The sequence below is a fragment of the Micrasema longulum genome, unplaced genomic scaffold (genome assembly GCF_059751315.1).
Source record: "Micrasema longulum isolate JH-2025_06_02 unplaced genomic scaffold, ASM5975131v1 h1tg000019l, whole genome shotgun sequence".
NCBI lineage: Eukaryota > Metazoa > Arthropoda > Insecta > Trichoptera > Brachycentridae > Micrasema > Micrasema longulum.
Genome location: NW_028277227.1, coordinates 727522 through 738354, shown reverse-complemented (window position 1 = coordinate 738354; position 10833 = coordinate 727522). Strand labels below are relative to the sequence as shown.

Below are 10833 nucleotides of genomic sequence, written 5' to 3'. Positions count from 1 at the left end.
AAAAATATTCAACAACCACAAATCCAATCAAAAGATTCCACAGACAAAATCTATCGATTAATTTATACAGCTTAATACATAAAAGATACAAAATTTTATACTATGTTATAAGATAGTTTTCCCTTTCTGTTGCAATACAATTAGATCTCAATAATTCTCTAGGGAGTGAAGTCTAGCATGTCTACAAACATTTTGACATACTTAAAACATTGTCTGTTAATCTTTACTCAACGTCCGCTCCCTAGTTGCAGCATATAGTATCCACAAAGAGCCTCCATGTATTTCTATCGGCTGCCAACTCCTTTGCGTACTCCCAAGTCAGGTTCTCGTCCCGAAGTTCTGGCATAAACTGCCGACGAACAGTCAGCAGTGGACGTTCAGGACGTCGAGAACCTGATGCCTTGTTGAGTAGACAATCGTGGTTAATAATCGGGTTGTGGTCCCGTGGCTAGTGTTGCGGACTCACGGGTCGGAGGTCCGAGGTTCAAACCCCACTCTACCCTAACTTGATTTCCATTTTTTAATAGTGAGTTATTTACAACTCGTTAAAAATGGCCACCAAAATTTAAATATTTGGGTAAATTATAAAAACGCTAATATTTCTTTTAATTAAAAAAAATGCTTAAAAATGACGTCATAATCATTCAATTTTTTATTTTTTACAAGTAATTTATTTTACATTTTTTAATTATTTATTTATTATTTATTTATTTATTTATTTTACTAGGTAAACAAACAGTATGTACACATATATTGCCAATTTCTTTGTATATTAGAGTAAGAAACTCATGCACACACCAAAAAAATTGTTTACACTTAATACAATAATTTAAATTATGTTCAATATAATAAATGTAAAAGTAACGAAATGAAAAAATATTTATATAATAATAATGTTAAATGTCTGCTTCTCTCAAAATTTCAATAATTTTTGACCTAAATTTACATACATTGTCACAAAAAATATCAGCCTCGGTAAATATATTGTTATACTGGTCGCATATTCTAGGTATTGTAGATTGTTTAAAATAGTTTGTTGACGCGTTTTCAGTGTAAAACAAAAGATTTTGTCTTGTCGGTCTAGATGGCACACGGAATGGAAGTCTTTCTAGTAGGTTAGGAGAATCAATTTTGTTATTAATTAATTTGAATAAAAATAACTGGTCCAACATTTTTTGAGTCATAAGTCCCAACTACGTGGGACCTGAGTCCCGTGTTCCGAACATTATGCAGCAATGGTAAATTGGTACTCCAACTGTAACGTATCTTGATCATTTCTGTCATATAAGGTCTCACGTTTCAAGTCTAGGGACGTCGAAATATTCTACTGTAAGAATTTTTTTTAAGTAAATTTTTAAATGACTACGTAATCTACGCTCAATGTATCATTTGACTTTGTCTCATGTGACTTTAAGCTTAACCTAGGTATGTATGTGTGTATAACTGTAGAGAGTTGGTGTTAGTGAGGTGCTGATGGAAATCACAACAAATTGGTTGATTTATGTTGGCTTGATTCATACTGGCGTGCTAGATATGGGTACACTGTTACCTACTGTTAGTACCAACTAAGCCGTATACAGACCCTATGCATAATAACAGAATCACTTACAATTTTAGATTCTAAACGTTACCAAAAGGGAAATATCACATACGATGAATACCGATAAAAATATATGAAATGGATTAGGAAAAAATCATTGTATTTTCAAAATCAATAAAGATGTTGTGAAGAAATGTTTTCATACGTAACTTTGAAAATAAAATTTGTTAAAAAAAATTGTCCCTAGAAAAACGCGACATGTTTGGCATTGATATTTGTAACGTCAAGATTCGTGACAATGATTAGTAGCCGTATATGTAGTAGCTGCTTGGTTATGAAATAATCCACCCACTAATGCTACTCCTTCTTTATTAACATTTATATCTAAATATGAGTTGATCTTTTTTTCATCTTTTTTCCTTCCCACCACCTTTCTCTTACTTTCTTCATAGTATAGTGTAAATTTTTAGTTGATTTTCGTTTTAAATTTTTGTATGCAATTTTAAGATTCTGCATAATAACCTAGAATATGAATGTAATTTTCTCAAACTGAACGTTTTGAAAAGGTAGGAAGAAATTGCCTCAAGGCAATATGCCCGCCCATAAGGGCATAAAATGTATTTGTATTTAAATTGTTAAATAAATAATATAGTTTTACCACACATTCGTATGAGAGATCGCATGTCTTCAGCTTTCAGCCTACTTTTATCCTTGTTTTTCCAGTCGCATACTTCGCTCCCAAGCATAAGGGTCGGCACCGGGACTCTAATTTTGCCTCCTGCCACAAACATTTGCCAAGATTGATTAAGTGCAGCGGTCATTATGTCTTTTTTCTTCTTCTTCTTCGTCATCTTTTAAGAGCTTCTGAGAAGAAGATCCTGAAGATCTGTGTCACAAAAAACTAGTGGTTTTCCTGAGAGGTTGAGGTCCAACTGTCCCTCCATCTCTTGGGAGGTCTTGCAGGCGGACGTTGTCCAGATGGGATTTTATCGGCTGCAATGGACACAAGTCTGTCCACATGGTCCCTCCAGTATCTTCTTTTGGATCTGGTCCATCGTACGATATCCTCTACTTCACACGTATCCCTAATAACAGTATTACGGATTCGGTCTCAGAGCGTTTTCCCAGTAATGGACCTTAACACCTTCATTTCACCACCCAGCAGTTTTTCCATCCCCAGTAAACATACTTCCCAGATACACGAATTCATCTACCTGTTTCAGTATATTCACTGTGATCTCACATTTAGTCGTACTTTCATTTCTTTCAAAATCCGTCACATTCGATTTATCGACATTCATCAGCAAATCGTATCATTCGCTTTTACCCAATAAACTCAGCTAGTTCATAATAAAGTATGTGGGTCAAAATAATAAAATATTTCTCAATCCAAAGAGCGTCTTAGAATAAAATATATATGTTCGTAAGAACCATACATTATAAGTACGTTCAATCAGGTGATATCAACGTATCTACTAAGCTCAAGTTTCATTGGTAATTGTTAGTTGACCGTCTATACGTCGAATTAAGGGTCCCATTATCCAATTGTAGTCTCTAAGAGCTCTTTCCAGGGGCCAAGAAACGGCTCTTAGCTTCATTTCCATGTCAACCAAAAGGGAACCTAAAGACAAACTACCTCGTGTCTTTGATAATTTATTGATTTATTTTGAAATATTGAACCGTTTTAATATTATCTAACTCCAAATATTTGTAAAAAAGTTCTGGAACAACTCTTCGGGGAATTTTATTAAAACAGTTTGATAACTCAAAACAAAATAACATTTTTTAGAGAAGAGAAGTGATTTTTGCTACTATGTTATGACTGTTATTGAGAAAACTGCATTGAAATATACTAAAGTTTAATATATATAAGAAATAAATTGAAGAAAATATTCACGTTTCCATAACCTATGAGGATGAACGTCATCAATTATATTTTATGTAATATACGACACACGAAGAGCGAAAACATATTTTTTTTAAATGCCATGAAAGGTAAAATAAAAAAAAAAAACTATTCAAATATTTGCAGGGCATTTGATTCCTTATTAAAATTGATATGTTTGTATTTTTACATTCAATATATCATATGTAAATAAATAAATAACCATAAGTACGTGTTTTTTTTATTAAGAGAAAGGGAGAGATTAAAAAAGTCACCAAGGTTTTTTCAGACGTGATTTAAACAAAGCTATTGTAAATACATCGTATAAGCTGGTTTAAGTGATGATTTTTAACTCCTTTGTATACTTAACAAAAAATCTCGTATGAAAGAAGTTAATAATAAATATGGAAAGGAGTTAAATAAACCAAGTAAAAAAAATAGCTCATAACAATATATAAGCTTTGTTATTACCTAGACTTGAATATTTCATTCTAAAAAACAAATTAACTAACTGTTATTCTAGTTTGTCTAACAGAGTTTGAATTAAGTAATCTTTGATTTTACATTATAATAATATGCACAATTATATTATTTTATTTTATTTGATTTATTTCGAATACAAACAGATGTACAGGTTAAATGAATATTTTTTTAAAAAAAAACTATAGAAAATGTATACATAGTAGGGCCTGCCATCCAATTATATGTATTCACTAAATAATACTGTAATAAAGCGACGACGGCTTGAAGTTTAAACTATATAAATAGTAAATATATTAAAATAAGATAAATATGAACAAAACAAGGAGATAGTGGGAAGGAAAAGAAGGAAATTGATAAGGAGCGGTAAAGGATGATTGAAGGAAAGTGAGAGTGGAAAATTGCATTTGATTTAATGATTAAATGAATTATGAATGAAGAGCATGAATCAAGCCTATTAATTCTCTTCTGTACATATTGTATGGAGTGTTAAATATACCAAGACTATTAATTTTTTTGTTAAATGTTTCACATGTACAAGGGATCGTAGAATATTTCCGATGATTAGTTTTAAATTTACGAATATAGAAAATATCAGAGAGTCTAGTTGGCCTGGAGAGAACACGGTAAGCAAGTAGATTAATGAGTTCCGGGGAATCGAATTTATTATTGACAATTTTAAAAAGCAGGATTTGATCAAACATATCTCTTCTGTGTGCTAATGAATCAAGGTTATAAAATTTTAATGAAGCTAAATAATTTGGAAAATGCAAATGAAATTTGTATTCTAGTTTTTTCAGGAATTTTTTTGAACACTCTCGATTCTTTTAATATTTAATTTATAAACAGGAGACCAGATAGCAGTGCAATATTCAAGATGGGGGCGTACGTATGTTATGTAAAGAAATATAAATGAACCTAAATTTTTAAAATTTAAAATTTTATTTATTTTTTGGCGGCCTCCGTGGTGTAGTGGTCAAGACGCTTGACTCACGCACGGAAGGTTCCGGGTTCGATTCCCGGTGAGAACACAAAAATTGAAATGTGATTTTTCTCAAGCCTGGGTGCTCTGTGATGTAATTCACCACTGTAATTCGGCCTCCTGGCCTGTTGTGGTGCAAAAAAAAAATGTAAAATTAAATAAAAAAAGATTTACAGAGCCGCATGATAAATCCAGTCATATTATATAATGTATGTATAACTGAAACGTTAGCAAAATATTTCCGAGAAACTCTCGCATGGTTCAGAAAACAAAAAATAATCGTAAAATAAACTGTGTCGCTGCCAACTTGTTTAAGTACCATTTTCCCTATTAAATTTTTACGACATAATATTATGCTTATTAGAAAATCGTAGCGTTGACAGTAAAATCAATATGTTATGTATATAAAATATAAAAAATCACACAGAACCCAAGTATCTAGTGATGTTTATTTTTTTAACATTTCAAAACACAATCTGATCTTTGGTAAAGTTCATCTTTTCATTTACGTTAAATTTGAGTTATCAGCTAACTTCGGGTTCATTAAACATCTCATAGAAAAATCAAAGGGGTGCCTAAATAGCTATTGCGATTTCATCTTTGAGATCGTTATGATGGATGTAACTTACGATTTTTCCGACAGATGTCTCCTTTAGAAGTCTCCAGACATGATCTTGACAAATTCTTGGTATTAGACGAGGAAACTAGGGAGACCATGTGTCATAACGCCAAAATGAGAGAAATAATAAATATTATGTTAAAAAAAACTAACGAACATATTATAGTTATAATGAATTTTTGATTGATTTGGTGTTTATTTTGTAGAACTCCATATTTAAACTTATAATTAGAAATCAAACACTGATTTGAGTCTACTGAACACTTTATTTTATTTTTACAAATATAAACATATAAAAATAAAAACTTCGTGACAATTGTTTCGCCTTATTAGGGGATTTTCAAACGAATGTATTTTCAAACATTCGTTTGAAAATGCCCTAATAAGGCGAAAAAAGTTTTTATTTTTATATGTTTATATTTGTATAAATAAAATAAAGTGTTCAGTAGACTCAAATCAGTGTTTGATTTCTTATTATAAGTTTATAATTAATTTTCAAGTTTTGTATTTGTATTTTTCTTTTTTTTTATCACAGGCCAGGAGACCTAAACTCAGTGGTAAATTACATCTCAGAAAATCCAGGCTTGATGTTTTTTTTGTGTTCTCACCGGGAATTGAACCTAGAACCTTCCGTGCGTGAGTCGAGTGTCTAATCCATTACACCACGGTGACCGTTTGAGTAAAAAAATACATTTTCATCATAAACAAAATTAAACAAAAAATAAAGAACAACAACTAACTATGGTAATAAAACGTAAATTAAAAATCATTTTACAATAAATATCAAATGTGGTGAAATCGTAGAAAATATGCAAGGGGATGATTATGACGCGCATGAGTTTACAAGATAAAAAGGTCGACCGCTAGAAACGATCTCGCTTGATCTTTGGGCACTGAATCCCTATTTCATGGATTTAAACAATAAATTAATTAATGAGTAGACGTGTGATATAAAAAGTTGTTCAGAGTTTATTTATTTTTACAATATACATTACAGGTAAAACAGAGCATTAACAAATAAATGATAACTACATAGCAATAAAATACATATTAACATATGAAGTAAAAATAGTAAACGAAAAATCCCACAAAGGCATGGCATGTTCGTGGGTATACAAGAAATGTTTATGAATTTTTTGCTCCTATAATAAATAGACAGGTATAATATTTTTCTGTTATAGAAAGAGAAAAGAAAATATTCTGTAAAAGATTAGAAGGTACTTATTTAATTTATAGTAATTTAAAAAGGAAATTAAAATTATTAAAAAAACACAAAAATATTCCTTAGTAAAATAAAATGTTTTATATGTAGCGTAATTGATTGGGAGTAAGATTTTTTGAATTGACTTTTTGTATAAAATACTGATGATTTATTTTGTTTCTTTTACCAAGATGGCAATGAAGGTGTTCAGTTTTTAAAAATAAAAAAAATGTAAAAAGACTATTCAACTAAGCCAAATTTTATTTTTTATTTTCCGTATTATCAGCGAAAATCATATTTTTTAGAGTTTTGTATGTATTATTATTTATTTGTGTTCATTGTTGTGCACACAGTGCTATATTGGTATAATTACAGTGGTAGTATTACAAAAACCTTATTAGAAACTACCTTGAATATAACTTTTTTTTAAGACCGTCGAAATAATCCGACAGTCTCATTTAAAATTTTCAACTCACTCTTTGATGCGCCTGAACTACTGAGCTCAATAAAATGAATTATCCCAACCAAAACTTACTCTTTCATACCGATAACCATAAAACTAACTATGGTTTTCATTCCCCTACGCCCAGAATTCTTAGGTCTATTAACAAACATACCAGTCTTGATTTCTTTGATAACACATTGTCTTCTTTCAAACGATCACTGAATCAAATTTAATTATAAACACCTCTCTCCCGCTTCCACTCCCACAAAGTCTACTATAAACCATTGAGTCTTTCTACTTTTTTAATGATAATTTTCTATGTACAAATGTGTCCATAAAAATGCCCATTGGGCGTATATATAAATAAATAAAAAACATAAACAACATGCCATATATTTTCTGAACAGGACAACAAAATGTGACAAAAATATGTAAAGGTAACACGTGACTCTATTTTTGTTGTGTATCTCCAAAGTTGTGAACAAGTAGAGAAAATTTCTTAAACTACTCCGCGTACGACGTCTTGAATTCTTTACCTCTTCTTCTTGGACATTTCTACCGATTAGTCCGTTGACGGTAAGCAAACCGGAAAATTTTCACATCTCTTTTATAATAAGTTGATTCATATGAACTGGTGATGTCGTTCAAAGCAGTTCGTTTTTATTAAAATATTTTTTAATATTTTTTCTCACATTTCCAAGAAACTTTGCCGTATAATTTAATGCTCTAATTTTTACTGCGCGTAATAAAACATTGTTTGTATCCAATTCCCCATAGGGCTGAAGTTCTTCATCATAGAATGTCTATCGATCTACCGTAATTTTCCACTTTTGCTTTTATATTTTTTTTCTAATATTATTATTTGTATGGTTTTTAAGTAGAATTTTGAACTCATGTTAGAGCACCTGATGACAAATTGCTTGAAAAGCAGTTTTTCGTACAAATAACATAAAAAAGACTTGTACGTAAGGTCGCAGGTAGGCACTTACAATTTTTCAAGATTATGCTTTTCTTTGTTCCCACTGAATCCACTTCAGACTTGTGGTCTCCGTTCCGTGACGCACCGTGTAGCGTTATGACGGATGCGACAATCCCGCGAAGAATATAATCGCATACAACAGACAAGTCTGGCGGTATTATTATTACTCTTTCAATATTTGTCCCCAAAAATAACGCACGCAGCAATTAGTTATGCGCAAGCAGAGGAAGAAAACACCACAACGGCTGTCTTTGATTTACTCGCTTTTTATTTTAATAATTAACGCGAGACGATTTGATAATTCCGTGAATGGGAGGCCGGGATGGTACAGATACGAGGGAAATTATTTTGAGTGAATCGAATTGAAGGGGGTTATATCCTGGGCTCATGGGTGTTTCTATTATTTATGTTTGTTAGTACGCTGTTCTACATGAACGATTCGAAAACAGCTGTCATTGTAAAGGGAACAATCGGATTTAATTAACACAATTACATACAAATACACATATTTTAGATGATTGGAAAATTTATTGTGAGAATGAAGTGATATTTTGGAAAAAAAAACTTTAAGTCCACCGGTTCTAAATCATTTAAATAAATTTTGCTTAAATTTAATTTTAATGTTGGATGTAATCATTGCTATATTTAATTCACATAGACTTGCCCCGAGTCCTCAAAACTTATGACATTTGACTCATGCCCAAACGCTCAGTCATGCCTAACAAGTATTTTGTCATTCTTCGACCGCTAGCCAGTAGCTCAATCACAAATAACTATCGACGTGCTTAAAAACATGCTAAGCATTTGAGCGATCACAATGAACAATAATAAACATAATCAAGTTATCGCAGTCATAAGTCAACGCGTGTGTAATCTCTAAGTCAACGCTTGTGTCGGTTTGTTTTTTTGTTTTCATCGTAAATAAATACAATTCACTGGCAAATAATCGGCGTTTACTATAAAAAATAATACAATATATTGCAGTTGCAAAATAGTAAGGAGTATCTAATACAAAAAAGTGAGATATAAATTACAATTACTATGGCGACTGCTTTTATTGACATTTGGCTTTCCAAACGCTGGCTTAATGCAATAAATAGCATGATAAATAATTAATAAATATATAAATAAAAATAGCAGTTTTTAAATATTTTCTATAATTACACTGGTGAAATTCAAATATCTGATTGAGCAACAGGATTATACGCCGCGAAACGTAAATATTTTGACATTTAATATTAGGTGTTTCGGATGTTGCATTGTGATCGCGAATACGATGAACAACCATGGTGAGAAATCGTTAACACGTCGTTTATTAGCACGTCGATAGTTATTTGTGATTAGGCTACAGGTTGCTATACCTTAAATAAAATAAATATGTTACGTACTATCACGAGTTCTCCATTTTTAGATTTTGCCGACGGAAATAAATGCAATTTCAATAAAAAATTTTTTTTTTAATATTTAAACAAGAAACGTATAAAAATTGTTGATTGTAAAACTTACCAAGCATAATTTCTTTTAAAGCTGGCGAGGAATCGGCACAAGGGATGCTGATATACATAAATGCCGTAGTAAGAAGAATGAGGTAATTTCGTGTCGCCATTTTGGCAAACGATTGTTTATTTTGCCGCCAAATCGAGCTAAGTGTCCTCATTTGTCCCTCAGCACGCCATAATTACAGCCCTGGAACAACAAAAATACAATATAAATATCAAACTGCGGACAAGTAAATGCATCGTCATTGCGTTCATTATTATTCTCTAATTTGTATTTGTATTTGGAGTTCGTTTTTATAATTTAATGTGTGAAACTGAAATTATTGTCATCTTTGAAAGTAAGAACAGCGAACAACATAAAATGTAAAAAAATAGCCGCAGTAATAATCAAAGGACTTAGACCTACAAATAATATTTTTTTTATTTTATTGCCTAACAAAATATGTATCCCTTTATCCAATAATGTGTAGGTACTGTTTTAGGACGAAACGCGGTCCGACTTTTCTTCGTAGAAACGTATTCCGTATTTTCTCCCTGGATTCTGGCACTGGAGCAGTGATTTTTTTACACACTACAGTAAAACAATAGATACGTGTCTTCGTTGTCTTGAATTTTTGATCCATTGTTTTTTATGGCACCTAGTACCATCCAAAAACTGACAAACAAACAAGAATGTAACATATTCTTATAAGTTGTAGTGAGTACAACAGGCTACCAGAGTCCTATCGAACGCCAAAAAATGACTGTATTCATTTTAAAATTACTACTTGAAGAGTTATGTGGAAAGTGAAATTTAGTTTTAGGTTCTTCTTTTTCCTCTGATATTTCATTCTTACAATATGTAAATATTTAATATTACTTTTTATTATGAATTGTTTTAATTTCTTCGTAGTATATACTTGCTTGATATCTTATTTCAGTTTAAGGTACATATTTATTTTATTTTATTTATTGGGGATATCAACAGTAATACATGTAATACAAATATAACAAATAACATATACAGAGAATAAAACCAATGACAGATATCCACAGAAATACATTAAATACACGTACAATACATACTAGTGTGTTTGTGTGAGTGTAAGTGAGTGAGAGGGTGGGTGTGTGGGTGTTATATTGGAAAGAGGGTGTCAGGTATCGAAAATATAAATAAATATAAAATATTAAGAAATAGAGATAAAATTTAATAAAATAAAATAA

The 10833-nt window shown here is 31.2% G+C and overlaps 1 long non-coding RNA gene across 1 annotated transcript in view; it reads right to left on the bottom strand.

Annotated features, from left to right (window-relative positions):
• Window positions 1–9637: 9637 nt before the first annotated feature.
• Window positions 9638–10833, bottom strand: part of LOC148285633 (uncharacterized) — a 198124-nt gene continuing 196928 nt past the window's right edge. The window contains exon 4 of the long non-coding RNA XR_015825405.1: window positions 9638–9817. This is a non-coding gene — a long non-coding RNA (uncharacterized LOC148285633). The remainder of the gene's footprint in view (window positions 9818–10833) is intronic.